Genomic DNA, 22,250 nt, shown 5'->3' with positions numbered 1-22,250 from the left:
CTGTTACTACTATTAATTCCAATTTTTTTAAGAACAGGATGAGAAAGCCAAACAATAAGAACTGAATGCCCCATTTCCTTCTTTGGGCACATGCTATTTTTAGTTGTATCTACTTTTTCCATGCACATATATCCACTGCTACTATCACTCCATGTGGGCTGAGACACGCTCCCTGAAGCTCAATTAATTTCAAGCTTCATTCCTTAAAAACCAGATGAAGTATTGGGCCACATGCTTTGAGAAACAAAGAACTCACTCTGAAGATTCCTTGCAGGAAAAAACCAAACCAATGAGCTATTTGGTTAGTTTTTGGCCTGTGAAAAATCAATTTGAGCTTTGAGCACAATAATGCACTTGTCCCTAAACAAAAAAGCTTTTCCCTGCTGCTTGACCTTGATAAAATCATAAATCATGCTGTTGATGACACTACCACTGCACTGGAAGTGACACCAAATATGAGTATTAGGACCTTCATGATGGGATTAAATTGGAGAAGAGTGGTTGTGTTGGAACAATACCTTGTTTAAACACAGGTATTGGTAGTCAAAAATAAGAACATTAACAACATGAAAAATTAATTTATATTTAAATCTAGAGTATAAAGACTCACCCAGCATGCAATCCATCAATGTTCACAAAAAAAAAAAAACAATAGCAAAATTTAGTTTTATTTCTTTTAAATGATCACTGTCTATTCTGTACACTGTGCTAATTACTGTATATACTTGTTCATAAGCCAAATATTTTGGTTAAAAAGCGATGCATCAAAGAGTGGGGGTTGGCTTATAAATGGGTCTACACCAAAATTTGATCATTTAAAACTCTATGGAATCATTGAATTGAATATCTAATACATTGTTGTTTTGTTTACCTGGAATGTCTGCAGGCATAGAGCCCCTCAGCTCCTGTGGCTGCGGTTCACACACCACTTCCCACAGTTCCCATTGGCTGGGAACTGTGAACTGCAGCCACAGGGAGCTGAGGGGCTCCATGCCTGCAGACGCTTCAGGTAAACAAAATGTCCCAAACTGCCAGCGGTTTACTCTGACAGGCCGGGAGCCACAGTTTTCCAACCCTGAAATATAGGGTCGGTTTATAAAAGGGTCATACAGTATTTGCTATTTTTACCTATCCATTTTGGGGGCGGGTCGGCTTATAAACGAACGGACTAATGAACACGTATATATGGTAAATACTTAGTCTCAAAATATAAAATTAAAAATTAAGATTTTACAATTTACTTTAGATATTTTAATTTGCTGTGTATACTATATCTAAACTAGCATAGTAATCCTTTTCCCTTTACAAATACATGCCTGTTAATCAGGACATTGAGTGAAGCTGACACGGATCTTTTATTGCTCCTGTTCTCACCACATCACTTAGGCTATGTCTACACATGCACTTTTGTCAGTCAGGGGTGTGAAAAAAAAAAACAGCACACATACCTCTAACCAAACAAATTTCACAGACGTAAGTGCAGGGGTGGACAGCGCTATGTCGGTGGGAGACTCACTCCTGTTGACATACCACTTCTAATAAGCGGTAGTAGGTTTAATTATGCCAATGGGATAGCTCTCTCCTGATGGCATAGAGCAGCTACACGGGAGATCGTACAGTGTCTCAGCTGCATCAGTACAGCTGTGCCATTATAAGGTCTGCCGTGTAGAAACAGCCTTAAGGTGGAAAAGCTTAAGAAGAGTTCTGTGTAAGCTCGAAAGTTTGTCTCTCTCACCAACAGAAACTAGTCCAATAAAAGATACTACCTCACCCACCTTGTCTCTCTAAGGTATACCAAGGCAGCCAATTAAACTTTATTAACTTCTACAATGGTACTTTTGGCAGTGATAATTAATTCACACATTAAGATTCTAACAATCCAAAAATATGAGAAATGGTCAACCTAAGCAAAGAGTTCTTAAACTCTTCTCTCAAGTAGTGTGAATCTTAACAACTGTGCCTAAAAAACATCTAGGCATATTTTCCATGTGCAGAATTAGTGGAAAAAGTGTTCTGGCCACCAGCTCTTATCCAGCAAGGCATTTAAGCACATGTTTAAAGTTAAGCATGTGATTAGTGTCACTGACTTCAGCAGAACTATTCACACTTAAATGTCTTGCTGGACTGGGGCCTTAGTGCTGTAAAGGAATACAAGCTGTATTGAAAATTAGTTTGGTTACTTATATTCCATCATAGATAAACATTATGCTTTCCTATACTGATAAAGGCAAATTCCCTGCTTCAAAAACCTTGTAATATTAGGGCCTGATCCCGCAAATCACTTTGGCCATGTAGATTCTTACCACTGACTGACTTTAATAGACTATGCAAGATGATCCCCTTGCAGTATTACAGCCTTAAGACATACTGAGAAGGACTCCAACATAGCAAAGGATTGAACAAAGGACTGAACTGCCTTCCATCCAGCATACTTACTGCTCAGTCTTGGCTATACACTAATATGGTAGCTGTAGCTTGTTCAACTGACTTGAACATCTCCTACCCTTGCTCTCCCACCCATCCTTACTGAATATAGGGACTAGGAAGAGAAATTTTAACCCCTCCAAATACCTTTTGTGCAAAGACTTGAATAGACAAACTTATTCTTATTTTTTAAAAATTACTAGCATATTTGAAGATGTCAGTGATTGAAATGTAAAAATTCAGAAGCCCAAACAATTAAGCTGTATACCAGTCTTAACAGAAAAAGAAGGACACTAAGATTTAAACCATTCCTATTGATATATACTGATTTACTATTTATTAGTTCTATGAAGACAAATATTCACGCTGGACACCAAAGCTAACATTTTTAGATGTACCCACTAAATAATGATCCTCAACAGGGATTTAAATCTGACATGATTTTTCCAATTTTATAAATAACCTTCTACATTCTAAGCAGCACACTTGTTCTGTAACTCTTCTAATGTCATAGTCCTCGGTAAGCATACATGCACAAAAAGTTCTCATTTCCATCAGCTTTTATTATGTCAGTTCATACACCCTGATTGCTTGTAGTCTCCTAGTTATCATTACATTTTGTCCTGCAAAGTCAATAAAAAGCTACATCAGAGCTCAGGAGCATGGCAATGGAAACAGAGCTTTTTTACCTATAGGCCACTATTTCATATCCAGTTCAAACTGATAGTCACCAAAAGTTATAGCCATCCTAAAGGCAGTTCAGTAACCCCTATGTGAAATGTATAGGTCTCAGTACAAATCTCTGTGGACAGGTGTCCATATCCCAAAATTATAACTTCCATCCTTGTAAGCAGTGGTACCAAGGACTGAAGAGGAGGCTTAGGAAGGGTAGAGTAGTAGAGACTTCCAAGGCACTTAATTATGGGAGGTGGGCGTGTTTGGGAACACACAATGCTTCTTCTCTCAGCAGCCAGTGGGTTTGGGGGAGTGGGGCTGAAGGGTGGTGTTCAAAGTTTATCTGATGCCTTCCAGTCATAGGCTGCTACAAAAGATAGAACCACTGAGTAGAATCTAGGGACAACACCATATTAGAAGTTGCAACAGCTGGAAAGTGGGGAGCCTCAGTTTCTCACCTGGGTATTGACCCTCTTGGACAGCGCCCCCTATCCTAGCCTCATTTTTGGTATCAATCTTTGGTTAACAGGTTTATTCCTCTAGGTAATGTGTGTCTAGGAAAGAGTGGGAAAAGAGAACACAGAAGACACAGAAGCATTGAATGCAATGTAGAGAGGAAAAAATAAGGGGAGGAGGAAGAAGAGAGAAATAAGAAAAGAAACCAACAATGAGAACATCACAGGGAAAAAAAAGTCAGATTTATTTTAGGGAAAAGAGAAAGTGTACAGTGAAGCCAGGAAAAGAAAGATGGTCTAACAGAACAACAGGGTAAATTGTTAAAGGACTAGGAAACAAGAGATCGGTGTTCATCTGCCAACTCTTCCATAGACTCTTGCTCTGTATTTGTACAATGGAATTCCAAATTCTGTTGCAGCCTCTAAGTGCTATTGTAATACAAATAGGTTTAAAAAAAATACAGTAAATAGAATATATTTTCAAATAACTTCCTAATTACTTACAGTACAAGACAGCCAGCACATATTCCTTTAAACTGTAAGGGGGCATGGTTTCAAGACCCAACCTGGAGACATGCCATTTTTCACTCTAGATTGTAGACTTAGTCCTCAGGCTAACAGGCATCACGGAAATTCAAGACCTGGCTTAGTATATGAGTTCATATTTATCTTTGTGAAAAAAGAGGTTGCAAGTGAATAGAAACATTAAAAGGTCACACTGTATTATATGCAGGCCATCTTCTTCTATCTGGAGATTTGCCAGGATGCTTTGTCACAAAACTTGAAATGTGGCTTGACACATCTTCCCCATTGTCAAGGAATTTACACAGCTTAAAATAACAAAACTATACATTTTCTTAGGATATTCTATTCAATGACAGAAAGTGGAGAATTTGAGGAAAATATTACAAAATTGCATCAAAAAACCTTATGATTAAATCTTATGTATACAAAACTAAGAAGCAATAGCAGGTTAGAGAACACTCAAGTAGCCACATCTACAAACTACAATACCTGGGTCTAAAAGCCCTATATATTTCGGTTCTATTAAAAAAAAAAAAAAAAAAAAGTGTTTTTGGATTTCCTCCTGCTACCAACAAATGTGTTTGTATTAACAAATGTATATATATTAAGGAATAAAGCATTTCCCTACATGCTGGAAATCCAAGTACAATGTTTTGCTGAGAATTAGAAAGTAAACTGACTATGAAAGGAAAGTGAAATTGACGAGTCTAGCTTCATTGTTCAAACTGAGTGAAAGATAAATTAGATTTTTAAATATTTGAGTACATTTTATTTTTCTCCATTTATACTATGACGATGACACAGGTAATAACATTTTAAAATAAACTAATAGAATTTTTAACCCAACGTCTTAGCAAAAAGACTTGACTTTCTAACAATTTTATGCAGCTTCTAACTAATTCAAACTTTTTCTACAAAGAGCTAATAACTTGTCTAACAAAACCTGCTGTAGCTGCAGCGATTGTCGTTTGATTATCCATGAAGTCCCGATTCTCCCATAATAGTTGTCAGAAGCATTCGAAATATGAAAGAATTATTGTAGAACACAACTGGAAGCTTATTTACGGACATTAACTGGATATTTTTTTATCAAAAAAGCTGATCAACATGTTTGAAGTAATTTAATTGTTCTGCTCAGTTGCTAATCTCTGAAAATGTCCTAACTGTGCTATTTACATTTTCTATTTGTTAAGCAGCAACAGTGGGATTGGTACTGTACAAGACATGGAATTGACAAGCTAAGCACACTTATGTTCTGCACACTGGACTGGACCGGACCTTTCTGCATTAAAACCCTGCTCAGTGCCTATTCTGCAAAACCAGCAAGCTTCAAGGTCCAAAACTTGTGAATCCAAGAGTGCTGAGTATAAATTCGTCTCATTCTAAAGATACACAATTTGTTTCTAGCCCTGACAAGTAATACTATCTCAAACTTCAAAACACAGCGATTCTTAAATACAATCTTATTTTCCCATATCGCCATACTCAATTACAACTACTTCAAATTAGTATAAAGCGGTATTCTAATTAGAGGTTCATGATATATTGGCTGCTAAAATCATATATGCAATGAAGAGGTGGCAGAAAAATAAATGTCATATTTTGAAATACTTACTGGGCCACTGGAGCTCCTCTTGAAAGTGAAAAGAGGAACTGCTTATGATGTCAGCAGCAGCATTAGACTAAAAGGGCTTCTGAGAGTGTGCTAGGCAAGGGAACTCCCACAGAAAAAAATAAATATGAACTGCTAAGGATTTTTTTAAATCATTGAGAAAGTTTAAAGTGCAAGTAAGGACCAACCTACAAGACTTCTCTAGTCATCGAAGTTATGCTTTTGAGCCTGATGAACTCAGCTTAAGGTCCAGGGAACAAGACACCCAGTCTTTCAATATCTGCATCCAAATAGTACGAAAGCGTAGATAAAAGCTGAAATGACTGCAGTTTCTGCCTTCTGTCATACTACTTTCATTGACTATCAACACATGTTCTGGGGTCAGCAATACTTTGACTCTAGTGTATGGCTCCAGCTTATTAAATTTATGAAAATAACTAAATCCATTTAAAAATTAGAACACTGGATTTATGGGGCATTCAGCTACAAGTCCAAGAAATATTTCTTATCTGGTTTTAAATAGCAAAGGGAGCCATCATAACAATAAACAAGTTATCAGGAACAGAAGAGGTGCATACTCATTGCCAAGCAGTGTGTCAGCCAATGCTTATGAAAATTCAGGACTTTGTAACTTGCAGCATAAATTAAATTGCTATAAACATCAAACAAGATGTTGGTGATCTTTGTACAGACAACACATTCGCGTAACAGACAGTGGTCTCTATCCACTAAGATCTTCAGCACCCCTAATATTCATTACCTTATGAAGAGTGTGTTACAGGATTATCACCAATGCAACATATGCTTATCCTTTCTAATAGTTTAATAAAGTACAGGAACTTTTACTTCCTTGCCTGACATATTATAATCTGATTTGGAGTCTTGGTGATTTCAGCAGGATACAGTCACAACAGGAATCCTTGCCCCCATTTGTCTGACTTATTTGGTCAGACCTATGGAAAGTAACAAGCCCCATTTTTTGTCAGATCACTTTGACAAGAGAGTCTTCTAGGACATACATCTAATGGGAATTTCTACAATTTAAAATTAGCTATGAGAATTAGATTTCTTTTTAAATTCTTACAGCGTACAAATGCCTACTTTGATACATTTTACTATTTTATTTATTATGACCAGAGCTGGAAGATTAATTTATATGATACCATCATAAACTTCAGCGTGACAAACTTGATGCTTATGTTGATGAATTTTAAATACAGCAAAAGTCAACTGTAAATACAGCACAATATTTTGCACCAAACATTCCATATATCGAACCTCATTAGCTCAGACTACGAATGGTCAGCCCAACAATTCTAAAAAATTGTACACAGGGGACAAGGAAAAGGGAAAGAATTCATCATGAGCCTGTCAATATAGTTTATTCTACTGAGGTTAAAACAGAATTTATGGCATAAGTCTACAAAAGAAAGCTTGCAACAAAATATCACAGCATTTCATAATACATACATAAACAGGGAAACAAGAGGCATGATATAGCCATAGTTAATCTTCAAACTGATCAATGTTCTTGTCTGCCATTAGATTTTTTTAAAGCTTTAACGACAATATATTTAAACATTAATTCTTGCAGAATACCATGTAGTTCAAAAGCATAAGATAACCTATATTAAAACAGCTACATATTTTCCCCTGGTAAAAAAAATGACTGGGATAATCAGTGTTGCCACAGGCATTCAAATGACAAATTCAAGTTGTCCCAAGAATGTGCCAACCATTACTATTGGTCATTTAAATTCAGGCTCTAAAGCATCTACCCTGTAATTTTAAAGTGAACAACTGTATATTCTTCTGTCAAAAAAATCTGTTAGTAATCTGCCTGAGCTTCCCACAAAGCACAAAAAAACCCATCCACAGTAAATACCTGTGTAAAGATCCATACACTTTTAGATAAAGTTCTAGAGCACCTCTATTTATAGACATCATTTCAATAAGGCTCTCAGTTGTTGCAACTTATTTCCTCAAAACAATATGCAGCTGGTACCCCAGAAGTGAAATTTACATGAATTTGCTTATAAACAAACAAGCAAACTGAACACCAACGATAGAGATGTTTGGAACATAAAATGCAGAAAGTTTAGAACCAGCTAACAAGCAAAATGTCTTACATAGTTTACATAATAGACGAGAAATATAGAAGTATTTGACTTTAGGGAAAAAATGAATTCTTCTTGATCCAGAGGGGAATATAATTACAAAAGCAGGTAGCAGTTAAGATTATTTAGAATATGAATAGAGTGGTTTACAACAGCAAAAATGAAAGGGAACATCACAACCATGACTGTTAAGAAGAAATAGGCAAAACTTACACGTTATTGATGCCTACCCACCCTTGGTTTGTTGGGATTCTTTACCTTATGGCATCCTTTCAAAATTCAACTCACTCAACTTTCCTGGACCAAGTAAATGTTTGATTACTGAATGACTGTGAACAAGCAACTTTGGCACCTTACCTGCTATAATGCTCACAACAAGTTTGTAAGGCTGCATTAAGGAGTTTGTAGAACTGAGTATTTTGCTATTACAATTTTTTCCCCTTTCTTTAAAGAACTGTAGATAATGACAATATATTTTAATTATGCTCCTTCATATTTGTATTCAGCCTTATGGCATCTGCCATTATAATAAAAGCAAACAACTAAACATTCTAATTATGGACAATCCAGATTTTATAATTAGGATTCCTGGTGGATGGCACAGTAGATTTCAGAAGGAAAGCAAAGTAAATTTTTCTCAGAGGAATGTGGTAGCATTAGATATTCAACCATAAATACAACTGACAACAGCTGGAGCACAAATGAGAATTACTCACAGCAACAATAGGACACATGTAAAATGCTGTTCAGCTATCCAGAATTCAAGTAATCCTTAGCACGTGTCAAAGATGCTTTCTTTTCACACAGTCACCAGAAATTAGAGAAATTTTGCAGGCTAAAAATTTAAATACAACGTGCACTTTTTACAAGGCAAAGTTTTAATACTAAAAAAATTTACCTAGAGCAGTGCACGGTGTTTCTCCAAGACTAAGATTTTCACAGTCAGACATGGTTTCTTCTTTTCTCCTTCTTTTCTCCTGCTGCTTATCCTCAGCAACTGGCTTTCCCTTTAAGTTATAAGTATTCTCTATGAAAATGTCAAACTGAAGGTAATCTTGTCCTTGTCATTTTTGCTCTGTTACAGAGCTAGCTGCACCTCTGACTCCTTTCTGGTCTCTGAGTACACCCCCTCAGGTCTTAGGCCTTGCATCTTTACATATCCTGAAGTTGAATTCTACAGTTCTCCCACTCTTGGGCTTCTCTACACAAACGTTTAATTCATGGCAAGCTGGGGTGTGAATCTACCCTGTACTAGCACACTGAGCACCGTCAATGTGTCAGCAAGCTCCACATGAATTGTTCGGTAATGCGCTTTGATCTAGTCCTGTGTCAGAGAGAACTAGATTAAAGTGCATTAACAAACTATTAACGTGCATCAGCAGGATCCACATGGACAGTTAGTCCACAGCAAGTTAAGCTGGAGTAGATTCATGCTCCCACTTGCCACAGATGAATTGTTCACAGAAATGACCTTAGACCAGGCCCTGAGCTGCAATAACCTGTGTAACAGTGCTTACTCAGAAGGTCTGAGTCCAGGAGCCCGTGATTCTTCCCTTCAGGAATATACAACTGTTGGCAAACAACAAAACACCTTCTTAAAACAAACTATTTATTTCGCAGTAGGAACAGAGCATGTAGACAAAAAAGAATTAGAAAACAACATACATCCATGTCTACCTTATCATGCTGTGATGGCAAGCTAAGCAGGGCTAGCTTCTTTAGACTCCCATGATAGATAGTTGTGTCTCAGCCTGGCTGCCCTGCACAACTATTTATCCCCTTCTATTGAGGGAGCATTAGCTTTTAAACATGCCCTAGTTCTTTTGATCTCCTGTGTTTGCAGGCCTATTCCTCTCCTAGCATTTGTCTCTTAAGTCTGAAGCATTTGCTGAGAAGTGACTTAATGGCCATTCTTTTACCTTCCTGCTTGTTTTTTTTCCTGATGCTCTCATATTAAACTAACCCAATATATTAATACAGCAAATACCAGAACATATAATATTCATAAGTTACAGAGCAGCTCCAAATCAGTCTCAGATTTGGAGAACCAAACAGAAGTCAATGTTCAAAAGAGCATTTGAAATTACTGTGACTGACCGGTGAAAAATTTTTTTGAAGTCTCACCACCAATCATGTTTATGCTTCTATGAAGTTCCGGAAATTTTACCATGATTTACAGAGAAGAATGATTAAGGAGGGCCTTAATTACAGTATGGCTGGGAAACAATGAGTATATACACAATGCATAGCAAATAGGCAGTGTGTCTTAAGATGGTCCCAGGTTATAAAATGTAGGCTATGTAGTTATCCTTTAGCTAAACATCTAAGACTTTAATGCACAGGAACTTAAGGCACAGAAAAAAAAAATCAACCAGTGCCCTTTAAGTTTAACACACTAGACTTCCAGCTGAGTCTTCTTAAAATATAAATATTTTCACATCAGCGTAATCCAGTTTCAATACTGCAGTTCAAAAATTGTCATAAGGACCAGGGTCAAATTACATATACAAATATTAAAAAAAATTGGATACACCATGTGCTACCTCAGGTTCACAATGCCAATTTCATTTTTTTAAATGGGTAATAGAAATCTGTCCTTCATAATCCAATAAATTTTCAAATGGTCCTATCGAAATGCTTGTCTTTCTTCAAGACTAACCTTTCCTCTATGTCCCCTTTAAGACCACAATAAACAAGGCCTTGATTTTTACAGCACTGTAATACAAATATAATACTCTACTTTTAAACATTTATGCTTGAATTGGGAAGCCTTCTAAGGTAATTCACATTACCATTACATGCAAAAGTAATCAAAAAGACACAGTTAACACTCAGCTCAAAACTTGTAAAAGCTTTTAATGTTCTGCTAAACTACCAATTAGCTCAAGTATGTATAGATTGTGTATATATTTTTGATCACTGCAAATAGAAACAACATTTCAGCTGAGAAAGGTGAAAAATGAACATAGATACACCACACACCCTTTGGAGATATTAAATTGTGATCCAACATTAAACTGATCCATATATAATTTTTTTAAAGTTAATTTGCAACTTTGGTTCCAAGAAATAAAACCAGATTTTCAATATGATAAACTAGTTTTTAGCCTGCACTTAAGGCTATGGTTAGAAAACACCCTTGCTCTCCACCCTATCCTGACCATCAAAGTAACAGAATCTAACCACCACAAGCAAGTCACTTTCAGGGTTATCAACGGTCTCCCTACCACAACCACTAATATGTTATGGCAAGAAATGTTGGCATTAGTCATGTAAGCATTTGGGGGGGGGGGATGGAGGAGGAGGAAAGAGTCCTAAGAAGATTTGTCTTATAGAGTAATTCAACCATATGACTATATGATTTCGTATTTCCATTTGTCAGAATCAAACCAGTTGCTAAATCGGAGTCTCAAAACAATATGCTATGCCATATGGCTAAAACTGGATATTAAAATTGAGAATATCAATTACCAATCCACTAATGCTGAGAGCCAAAATCCATGGACAGTAAGAATTTAATCCAATTCAAAGACTGCAACATGAGCCAAGCCCTAACTACGGTCATTTTAGCAGAAAGCAACAAAATACAAATTTCAATCACAAGAATAAACTCAATTAGTAAATGCAACACCTCCTTAATACCTCTATACCCTTAACCTCAAAGTTGCAGGCAATCAACCTAACAAAGCAAGATAAATTATCTTGCTTTATTAAGAATATATTTCTGGGTCTCAGCTTTCTGAAGGGACATCCTTTAAGGAGGATTTTAAATTAACTACATAAAAAGCACAAATTTTAGCAGTTACATATACAGTTTATATCTCTACATTCTGATTTCATATAGTTACTGGTATCTAATTTCACACTGTCGTTGAGAAATCATAACTCAAAATGTAACTGCTAAAGAAGATCAGTTAGTTGCTTCCTACGTGACCTAATTTAAACCTTTAGAACACCAGGAAGTTGTTACACACAACAGCCAGCAACATCTTGTTTGGTTTGGGGGAAGGGTGTCACACACACATACATGATAGATTATATATATTTGTTGTTAATGAATATATTCTAAAGCAATCACATTTACATGTTAGGGATACAACAACCAAAAGTCAAACTATTCTTCATATTCCACGGTAATTGCTAATTTCCAGGGATATTAATGCACGAATAAGGAAAATAAATTTAAAAACTGGAACAAATGACTGCTTTACTAAATGTTCACAATTGGATATGGTTATGCATTCAAATGGTGGGAAACACTGCCAGCTTTTTTTAACCTTGAGAAATTGTGAATTCTCATTAGGTTTAACATTCCATCTTCAAGTATGTTCCTCAAAGTGAGGGTATGGCCTCAAAACTGTTCCAGCTGGATTTACAATGGATTCTGAACATGAGGCACCAACAAAGATTTCATGAAAGGATGCTTGCTACACAATGACCTGGCAGCTACAAGGACTAAGCAGGGATAAATGCAAGTGATCTTAGTCTCCCAGTACAGTAACCTACTTTATTTTTCAAGTTCTTGTTCTTAACATGAAAAACCTGAAATATTAAATACTAGTGAAGCTAGTTTCAAATTCAATGGCATAAAAAAATAAATATTCAAAACTGAAACTTAACACTGACAGGCTCTTAAAGAAACACCCTTTAAATGAGTTATTGAACTAATTATTATAGATGTAGTTCATTTCTTCAATATTTATCTTCATTTTGAAAAATGCTAACATCATGCATTTCCAATACAAAAAACACAAAAATGGAATACAAAAGCCCAATAAAAAAGTAAGCTATAAAACAGATTGGTTATTTAGAGTATAACAATGGCAAATGATGGATTATAGAAAAGTAAATCCATAGAGCAGTACTAAAACTCCTGATCCATTATCAAGAGTTTAGAGGTCATCTGAATACAAGAGACATTATAAAGCAGCAAAATATTTGTAGAATAATGTAATATGTATTTTAAACTTGTTAACAGTCATTTGAAAATGCTTGGGAGTAAATCTATTTTAAGTATTAACTAGAGAGTTTATTGTACTGAGGGTTTTTAAGTTAGAATATGGTTAAACACTGGTATAAATAATAAACATCATTAAACTACCAATAGAAAAATTATACATTTCAGGAATATACAAGATATCATCTTTTTTAAAAAGATGTATCATATAAAACACAGAAAAAGGTTTTAATAGCCAAATAACCTTTTTCTTCCACCGCTCTATAAGGAAAGAATAATGATCTAAGTATGACAACTATTTCAGGTCAAATGCAGTTTTAAAAGCCTCCACAAATCATCTGAACATTTTCACACAGAAGGGAGCTTCTCCTTTGTATGACAAAAAATGACTACTTGGGGTCTGATTATTATTAGACTAGTAAAACAAAATTTTACAAAGCCATTCATACAGGATTTTATACATACATTCTGGATTATGGAAAAAAAATTTAAAAGTCTATTTGTGGCTAAAATAGAAAACAAAGAAAAATGTTCCTAAATGCCATTATAACGGGCATTAGATGGTAGAACAAAATCACGTTACTGTTTTATCCAGTCACAGCCTATGCGAAAATTTCAATAAAACTATTTACTCCTCCCACTTAGTCTATCCTCCTATGTATTGGGGGAAAACCTACAAAAATTAAAACAGGAAGAAAAACGTTTGTGGTGGGTAGGGGATTGGGGGAATGGTAAAACAAAAAAAAAAATAGGAGAAAGCAAGCAAAAAAACAAAAAAGACATCCAAAATACAAGGAATAAGATCTAGTTTGGCAGAGCTATGATGAGGAGGAGTTGAAAATGAGAGAGAGCTGCCTTGCTGCAAACGCCATCTTGTTGCAGTTATTGGGCCCAGGCACAGAAGGATCCATTCATTCACAGCAAAAAGAAAATCAAACACACACCCTCGGTAAGCTGTAGCCATCGAAAACAAATGCACTATTATCACCTCACTCCCCAAAAATACACTTATCTAAAAAGACTGATGCATAGCACTTAAGAAGAGTTTAGATCTCAGTGCAATCTTCCCCCCCCACATACATTTTACGTATAAATCAACAGCACTTTGTCTTGATTCAGATCCTTGTGCTCAAATAACAAGCTTCAAAATGTGCAATAAGCCTCCAACGACTATGTACAGAAATGATCAAATTGCAAAATGTTTTGTCTCTCAATTCACTTTCAGTTCTAAATCCCTTCCCCTTGAGTTCAGTCAGTTGTCTGTAAGAATAATTTTGCTGGCTTTTTTTTTTTTTTTGGAAAAGCTTCCTTTTATTGTAAGATATTCTTTCCTCTTTGTTTCTAGTGTGTAGACAACATGTAAGAATGTGGCAGTTAACATCATGGAAAGGATGCCTTATTTGAAATGAGTCCCAAGTAGTGACTTGGTCAGAGAATATTGAAAAATCATATTTGTTAAAATTTCAGCTAACCTTCACAAGTGATGAATTGACATCTTGGAATAACCTATATGTCATCCTGACTCTTTTCTAGACAAGATTTTTTTTTTAAGTCTTGCCTATTTCATAATTTCATATTCATTACTTAAAATATACACAACTGTACATCCTTTCATTTTTATATGCAGTTTTAGCATTCAAATTTAAAAAACTACTATGAAAACACCTTTAACGGGTAAAAAATCTACTGAAAACCTTTTCATAACCAAGCTGTGAATTTAGGGGGCGAGAGTTGTTTTTAATAATTTTAACATTTCTTCCATGGAGAAACTCCCTTATTCTGCTGCAGCAAACATCCTCCATGATCTTTGATATTACACTTACAGGCACACAAAAATATGCAGCACCATAACAGATGGAGGAACAACAAATATGCAAGCTAGATAAATCCCTTAGCTATGTTTTTTAACAAGACTACAGACCATACCCACCCTTCCTCCCACAGCAAAAAACAGAGTGAATCCATCCTCCAAGCCTCAGATGTTCCATTTTCTGAGCTAGGGGCTGCTAAGAGCAGTCTTACCCTGTTTGTCTCACCCTTGTCTCCTCTTAATCAATTTTCCACCATTACAGCACAGACACACAGCACAGCATTTTCTTGAGACCCCCCGCGAAACACTCCCTCTGTAGGGCTCGGTTTCTTTGCCAACTCACCTTTATACCTTAACGCGCGCGCGCACGCGCACACACACACACACACACACACACACACACAAAGAACAGCACGGTGCCTGGTGTAAATCACTCTAGCCTAATTGCAATTAAAAATGGAACCCTGCAAAACCCCGGGTTCTCTTCCCTTCTTGTCTTAAAAAACCCTTCAAAAGAAAGGCTCTCTCTCACTCCTACCCCACCTCTTCCTCCTCCAGCAGCTAGAGAGAGACTTGCTAGGGAAGCTGAAGGGGGGTATTTTTCAACCCCTCTATGCTAGCAGGCGCCGAACAAGCTGGGGCAGGGGAGATCGGGGGCACGGGGTGGGGGGGGCTGCTAGTGAAAGGGGGGGAAGGGAGAGGGCTTGATGAGGGGGCAGAGGGCAGGAGAGGAAGAAAAAGGGGGTGAAAAGGGCGGGGAGACGCCGGATGGGGAATCTGGGGAGTGGGGCACGGCAGCCAGCGAGGGGGGAGTCTCCGCGGAAAGGGGTCCCCAGGCCCTTACCTGCCCCTCCGGCCGCTGCTCATTAACGGGGCCGCTGTGTCCGCCGCCCGCGGCCCCTGCCCACTCCAGCTGCGTCCCCACCGGGCTGGGGAGCCACCCGCGCTGCGTCTGGCCGATCCCAGGGAGGCGGCGGCTCGCGGGGGGGCCCTGGCTCTCGGCTCCTCCTCGCGCGCTTGGTCCCCGCTCAGCTCCCCGCAGCCATCGGGAAGCGGATCCAGCCTGGGCGCCGTAACCACCCCGCCCGTGCGGCCCGGCCGGGAAACCCCGGCTGCCGGTCCCGCCCCGCCTCCTGGGCCGGCCCCGCCCGGAGCTGCTGAGGAGGGTGAGAAGGGCGCTGAGGAGGGAGGGCGGGAAGCGGGGTGAAGCAGCACTAGTGGTGAGGGGCACTAGTGCTAGGGAAGGAGGGGCCATACAGGGACTAAGCATGAGGGGGGCTCTCGGAGTTGGGGAAGAAGCGTTATTTGTGGTGTAAAGCTCCTGGTAGTTTTAGGCGCTGGAGCTTTAGCACTGCACTAGCCCTCCCAGGATTCATGTCCACCAGGCAGAGCTAGCCCATCTCACACAAAAGGTCTTTAATTAGCCTCTCATAAAACAATGAGGCGGGGGGAGATAAGGAGAACGGGGATCAGACCAAGTGAAGTTTTTTCTCGTTATGCAACTTATTTCTGTCTTCGGAACCATGAAACGCAGAGTGGTCAGTTTCACTTTCTGGTTCCCAGGCTCCATACTGCGGTGTTGCATTTGTTTACTTGGTCCTGCTTCAGCACAGGGGCTGAGCTTAACTTCTGGAGGTCTCTCCAGCCCTGCATTTCTATGGGGAAATGTTTAAATCCAGAGGTAACAGTCTCCGTGTCAGAACAACCTTTCCAGCAGTTCGGGTTTTGTAAAGGGTCACCAACTTTAGTCTATAAGGTGCCACAGGATTCTCTGCTGCTTTTACAACTTTTTAAAAAAAGTTAAATTTTGAGCCTAGCCTAAGCAAAGGTGCCCTTGCAATGAAAACAGTTCTTTTTATTGTAAAGTTAACATACTTATCCTGAGAATAAATTCTCTCTGCAAAAGAAAGTTGGATTTGAAGAAAGAAAAGGACATGACAATAGTCAGAGACCTTAGTGAGTCTTTTTTATTTTTAAAGATGTAAGAAACTTATTCACTTTCAGGATCCTGGAGAAAAAGCTACCAAGCAAGAAGTTGGAAGTAGTTCCCTGTTACTTTACCATCAGGACTCAGAAACCAAGCAGTGCCATAATCTCATATAATCAAACACAGATATCCCTATAGAGTTTTATTTGTATTGCAGCAGTGCCCATAGCCCCAACAGATTGGAAGTCAATTGTACAAATCTATAGTAAGAGATAGTCCCTACTCCAATGAGTTTAATCTAAATAAGCAAAGACTTTTGTTCCCCATCCTTGCATTATTCTTATTTTACAGATGGAGATTAAGGTACAGAGAGATTAAGTGATCTTCTGCATCCCAGTTTAGTGACCTAGCAACAAGACCTGCTTTCCTAATGGCACAAAAGTAAGTATACAGATATACCAGTCTTTTTCCAGTAGCAGTCCCACATGTATTTTCCTGTACTTTATTACATTAAGTCGCATGTGAGGATTTCTCTTCTTGCCTAACTAGTTATAATGAAGTCCATAAGGGCCAAACAAACTCTTTAAAATATAGCCAGTAAAACCCACAGAAAAAAAAGGTGGCTTAAAATCCTATCTGTACCTGTATTGATAAAGCTAGAATAGAAGAATAAGACCAATTGCTTAATAAACCGAAGAAAAGAAGTTGCTCCTTGTAGCTTCAAAACTTTCCTCTGTAGGTCAGTAATTGTCTCCTTCTCCAGGATTTAAATTGCCAGGTATGTGAGGAAGTGCATGCTGGGAAATATTTGTTTAAAAAAAAAGACCCTTCGACCCCCTCAGAATTCAGTAGTTATGACTAGTTACTCAGAGTAAGGATAGTTTTGGTGATTATGATTTAAGAGAATTAGGTATCAGAGGGGTAGCCGTGTTAGTCTGGATCTGTAAAAGCAGCAAAGAATGCTGTGGCACCTTACAGACTAACAGACGTTTTGGAGCATGAGCTTGCGTGGGTAAATACCCACTTCGTCGGATGCATGCATCCGATGAAGTGGGTATTCACCCACGAAAGCTCATGCTCCAAAACGTCTGTTACTTTATAAGGTGCCACAGCATTCTTTGCTGCTTTTAAGAGAACTAGTTACTTGAGGTGTGTTAGTATCATGTGAAATAACTTAGGTAACTATGTCTTTGTTTATTTTTGTTTGTAGAATAACTATTCAAATTTGTTTTGAAAAATCCTACATCCTGTGTTTGAAGTTCAGGACTCAACCCTCAAATTTACCAATAACAAAACAGGAAACTTTACTTAGGTGTCTAGAGCAGAATACCGAGTATCACAACTCTTGGGTTACATTCTCAGTTCTACTATTGTTCTGTCGTGTAACCTCAGGCAATTTACTTATGCCCCATTCTTACAAGCATTTATGGGTGTTTATGGACAGGTACAGTCTCACTGAAGTCAATGGAACTACTCGTGTAAAGTTGGCCGTGTGCCTAGAGGTCCACAAGATTGTGGCCTTGATCTCTCTTATGCTTAATTTCTCCAATCTGTAAACTAGTGATGTGATTTAACTACTTATTGTCTGCTTTACTGGGTGTTGGTAAAGTGTTTGAAGTGTAATTATAAACACAACTACTGCAATGTTCCAGTCAAAATGACCTCTTTTCTGAGTAGTAGAGTTTCTTAAAAGGTATGTTTCATAATTGTTTATAGGTATATATGTGGGGATTTTTTTAAACACTGAGATTAAAATTTAATTTTGATACCCTAAAATTTATGTTGAATGAAGGGGAGACCACGCTGTATTAAATATACGAAAAAGAGATGGCATATAGAATCTACAAACATGTACCATTAAGCCGAGTTCAGGCCCAAGTGCTCTTGTGGAATTTCATCAGCTTTAATTGCCAAAAGAGATTGGCCCATTTCCAGTCTGACTATGTCCAGAAGTGCCTTGGCAGATTTAAAGTCCAAAAAGGTATTTTAAACAAGGCTCTACGCTTGTTGAGAAATAGAAAACCACCTTTTAGTCTTCTCAGTGGTTTCTTTCTCTGGGGTTAAGTCCCATCTCCTTCCCTGTATTACTAGACTTAAATATATATGGCATGAATTGTTTGTTTTAACTATACAATAACAAACCAGTCAACATTTCTTCCCCATAATTTCAAGCACCTGTGACACTAGATGACACACATTCCTACTGCTTTGCCCTGCTTTATATGTCTGCTCCATTCTTACATGCTACTCATAAAGGGAAATTTACATAAATCCTGAGCTTTTGGAAAAGATGCCTTCAGAATTATAGACTACTCCTCAGTTAAGAATCCATTTCATTTTTACCTTTTTCAGTATTGTATGAGAACTATCAGCTAAATTCTGTGCTATGTTAGATGTGGCCTATGCAACCTACTTCAATATATGAGGGGTTTGGAAAGGTGGTTGAACAGATAAAACCCTAGTCCTAGTGTCTATTACAAGTTCTTCCTCCCTAAGTGCATACCCACAATGCATCTTTGGAGCAGTTCCTGTTAGAAATGTTCCTAATCCAGTTGCTTAATTATGACTCACCTTCCAACAAAAATTATGAATAATATAAAGTTATACTATTAACCTGAAAAGAAAAAAGGGGGGACATTGTCTTGTTTATTTATTTATTTAAAGACTTACTAACTGGACAAGTTAGTTCTGTTGCATTTTAAAAACTGTCAAAATGGTTTATCTTTGCTGTCTGTACATAGATGATTTGAAAGTTAAGATGTACACATAACATCCATTTTGCAACACAGCAAATGCCTTATTTTTACATAGTATATTATATAAAATGAAATGTGCTTAATACTATAACCCAGGACAAAAGTATGCTGTAGTCCCCAAAGAAAAGTGAACATATTATAGGAATCTAGTAAAGTTTAGCTGTTAGATGCCAGCTGAAACAATGGTTGGAATCTTGAAACATAATTGCTTCTGAAGAAACTTCATCTGTGAGCAGGTTATTCCATAATTCTCCATTATGGAATTTCTTGTACTTTCCTCTGAACTGTCTGGTATTAACTGCTGTTAGAGACAGGATACTGAACTAGCTGGACCTTCGGGCTGATCTGGTATAGCAATTTCTGTTCCTTTGAAAACTGCTTCAAACATGGCTACAAGGCTTCACATAGTTCTAGACTGAGGCTGTTTTTTATTATTACATTCCGAGAAACCCTATGATCTTGGGAAGCAGGAGTCTTGCAGGTTGCACTCTAACATACGATCAGTGTGTTACAGAGAATTGCACATTGCTAGTAAAGCTGTGAAAAATCATTGTGCAGTTGCACAGGAACTATAAGCCTTTTGTGTGGAACACAAAGAAGATGTTGATAAAATGAGAATATTCAATTTAGTGTAGTATCACTATGAAACATTTGCAAGTAGGGAACAATTGTGCCACACACAATTTTTGTTAGCTGCCAGTTCCAGACTTAGAAGACTTCCCCTTTAGACCAAGATAGTATTTGTTTCATATGCAGTGAAGAGCTATATTCTAGCTATATTCCAGGCTTCACTTACACTCTTGCAGTCATGTCATTGCTGCTAACACACAAAAAATTGAGGTCCAATGGTTGAAAATATCTGTGCAGACATTAATGTGTAAACATTAACTTTGGAACCATTGTGTACCAGAAATGCTGTCTCTGCTTGCACTGAAAGGTGGAGTTGTCAAGTGGTTAGAGCAGGGAAGTGGGGTAACAATTACTGGGTTGTTTCTTGCACTGCCACACTTACATGTGATTTTGGGCAAACCTTTTCACCTATGTCTCAATCACCCCATCTGTAAAAGAGTTACGATAATACTTGCCCACAGGGGTGTTGTGAGACTTAGTGTTCATAAAATGCCTTGAGATCCTCGCATGAAAGGCGCTAGAGAAGTGCAAATATTTTCATTCTAGTGCTTATGCTTGGTTAGGATTGGGTTAAAAATAAATGGACTCAGATATGACAGTTTATTTTTTTGTTTGTTCGGTCTTGTTTGGCTTAGCAATATCTATGATTCAGCAGGTCTCTCATTTTCACCAAAATTACATAATATTTTAAAAGTTGCAGGGAATTGAAGGTGTTATTTACTTGAAGGTTATTTTATATTTCAGATTTCCAGGTGCCTAGAATGAATACACTGGGTCTCAATATTAAGTAAATAATTTGCAACCTTTTAGAACACGTAATGTTAGTCTACCTATAACTAAATTCCATATCTTCTGTTCCCAGCATGCACTGGGGCTCTTTGTACAAAATTTGAGAAAACCTCTCTACTTTGATTGTCCTAAAATATGGTCAGGAACATATCTGGGATCATTCTTATTCAGTAGATTATTACATCTAAGCTTAACCTGATTCATTTTTACAGAACTAATATACACTGATTATCTACATCCACAGCAAGTGTGTTTTGGGTCAAAAGCTATCTGTTGAATGAAGTAGCCGAGATAGAGAGGTGTGTGTGTGTGTGCATGCTCGTGTGCCTGGGTGCAAAATCTACTTTCTTGCCTTTTAACATGTTGCAAATTAAAAAAAGATAAGTAACGTTTTTGATAGATAGGCGAAATATTATCTTAAGTCAGTAAGGAGAATTTACAATACTTGCATGAATGATAAAAGCCCTGATCCTGCAATAAGCTTTGTGCTAGACTCATTGCAGAACTTGGGCCTAATTTATTGTGTCAAATATCTTGCATATTATAATGAACTTAATTCTATTATCATTGCAAACAATGAATAAAGTAACATTTAAAAACCCATTACAAACTTTAATCTGGATACTCATTGTTTAATGTTGCAGATGTTGTGGATAGCAATTGCTATACAACTTAATGGTAAAATGGAATTATTCTATTTATACATATGCTTAGAATTTCAGAATTTTATTCCTAGGGTTTGACTGTCATAAGGGCTGAGCACCTGCAGCTCTCACTGACCTTAAAAGGAGCCATAAGGAGCATGCAGGGGGCTCCAAAACTGGGCATGTGATTCAGTGACAACTGAAGTCAGTTGACTTCCATTGCATCGATTGATTTCAGTGAGCATTGACTAAGGTCTTTTGAGAGTAATAGTCTTATCTCAGATGACAGGTGTCTTAAAAATATAATTATATAGACAGAAAGATTAGGTGTAAAAGCAATTTGAAAGTCATCAAATAGGGCTGTGAAAAAAGAGTATTGTTTAGATAGCAAATTACCAGCTAAAATTCAACCAACTTAGTTTGGGGGATACACTTATTCCCCTGTACCAATTCTCTTCTATTTTCTATTGCCAGACATTTAATAAAAAAGAGACATTGTAAAAATTAAATATTTCTAACTTCAGATACTGTTTCAGGGAATAATCTGAAAGCGTGATGTAAGAGTGATTTGTGATTCTAGTGTATGAGATGGTCTCTTGGTTTATTATTTTGGTTGTTTTTAGAAATTGTAGTCCCCTAAAATTACTCAGTTGGAAGTCAGAAAATAGAAGCTTTAGCAATATGTACTTTTCTGCTACTCATGCATTATTGTTGTACATTAAATGGAGCCATAGAACTTTTTCTTTTGTCTGTGTTGTCTTAGGGAATTGTATTTATATCTGTCTGGTGATAATCACCTGCTTTTTCCAGAGTCTAGGAGCAACTGAAACTCATCATAAGATCCATACAGCATTTTACTTGGATATAATTTGTAAAATTAAAATCATTCAGATAAAACAACAATACTATTTGTATGCAAAAATTAATCA

General features: G+C 37.4%; 2 protein-coding genes across 9 annotated transcripts in view; one reads left to right on the top strand and one right to left on the bottom strand.

Moving 5' to 3' along the window:
- Positions 1-15,657, bottom strand: part of GNB1 (G protein subunit beta 1) — an 84,289-nt gene extending 68,632 nt beyond the window's left edge. Inside the window, exon 1 of one of the 2 annotated variants that reach the window (XM_032780073.2) lies at positions 15,420-15,657. The gene's annotated coding sequence lies outside the window, so the exon portion shown is untranslated. The remainder of the gene's footprint in view (positions 1-15,419) is intronic. The other variant, XM_032780075.2, reaches the window with a different exon arrangement.
- Positions 15,658-15,670: 13 nt separating this feature from the next.
- Positions 15,671-22,250, top strand: part of CALML6 (calmodulin like 6) — a 207,150-nt gene continuing 200,570 nt past the window's right edge. For 5 of the 7 annotated variants that reach the window (XM_075060266.1, XM_075060267.1, XM_075060271.1 and 2 more), the window contains exons 1-3: positions 15,821-16,331; positions 16,376-16,531; positions 16,854-16,943. The gene's annotated coding sequence lies outside the window, so the exon portion shown is untranslated. Of the gene's footprint in view, positions 15,742-15,820; positions 16,332-16,375; positions 16,532-16,853; positions 16,944-22,250 lie in introns of those variants that run through there. The other 2 variants (XM_075060264.1, XM_075060265.1) reach the window with 2 other exon arrangements.

This window comes from Chelonoidis abingdonii, chromosome 23 (assembly GCF_003597395.2).
Source record: "Chelonoidis abingdonii isolate Lonesome George chromosome 23, CheloAbing_2.0, whole genome shotgun sequence".
NCBI classification, from domain to species: Eukaryota; Metazoa; Chordata; order Testudines; family Testudinidae; genus Chelonoidis; species Chelonoidis abingdonii.
This window is presented reverse-complemented; position numbering and strand designations above follow the sequence as displayed.